Source organism: Phalacrocorax carbo, chromosome 4, assembly GCF_963921805.1.
Source record: "Phalacrocorax carbo chromosome 4, bPhaCar2.1, whole genome shotgun sequence".
NCBI lineage: Eukaryota > Metazoa > Chordata > Aves > Suliformes > Phalacrocoracidae > Phalacrocorax > Phalacrocorax carbo.
Window position 1 is genome coordinate 33,095,453 of NC_087516.1, and position 803 is coordinate 33,096,255.

General features: G+C 39.2%; 1 non-coding gene across 1 annotated transcript; it reads left to right on the forward strand.

The window, feature by feature from the left end:
- Positions 1 to 231: 231 nt before the first annotated feature.
- Positions 232 to 302, forward strand: LOC135313313 (small nucleolar RNA SNORD36). Its single transcript, XR_010372929.1, has one exon. It is a non-coding gene; the product is annotated as a small nucleolar RNA SNORD36 (small nucleolar RNA).
- The last annotated feature ends 501 nt before the right edge of the window (positions 303 to 803 follow it).

An 803-nucleotide genomic window follows, 5' to 3' on the forward strand; every position in this document is an offset into this window, starting at 1 on the left:
GCGTGTAAGGCATGCACGTTAGGAGGAACGATCCCCCATGCATCCGGCGCCGTGAATAAAGAATGCCTGCTCTTTAATACTGAATTGGTGTTAAAGAGTTGTTTCTGATTTTACCACCTTTTTCGGTAACACAATGATACCTCTGGGTCACCTGAAACAAAGCATTAAGAGTCCTAATTTTCTAAGAAGTCAGCACTCTGTCAAGTAACTTAAATGGCCTGCCATAATTCTCAGAAGTGATGGGATCTATTACTTTCCTGAATTTCCAGCTGTGCAGGGTGAGCTTTCTAACCCTGATCTAGAGAAGCCAAGCAGAGTATGTGTCTAGGTCACATGCAAAACATGCCTTTTGTGCATGTATATCCGTATGTCTTTCTAATCTGTTAATCACTATAACATTCAAGCTCTTCCTGTACCTTTGTGAAACAGGTTAGTATCATTCAACGCTATGCTACAAATAGGTTCTTTAAAAAATGTGGCTTCCTAATTCCCTGGTGACTCATTTCCCCAAGCAATATCAGAGACCATGTCCCACATCTGTGAGCAACTTGGGCACACTTAGCACACTAATTGTCACTTAAAACTAGTGGGATTTTGGCATGTGAATTCCTCATAAGCTTTTGCAAAATGTATCCTAAATAACTTGCTAAAGGTCACAGAGGGATTATTTAGTGAAATTAGAGTGTTGCTTTGATTTCCTGATGTCCTTTCTGGTAATCTTACCACCTCCACAAACTGTCTCAGCAATTCTAATGTTTCTCAGAAAACTATATTTCTATTAATATGTTAGTATAAAAAACAGC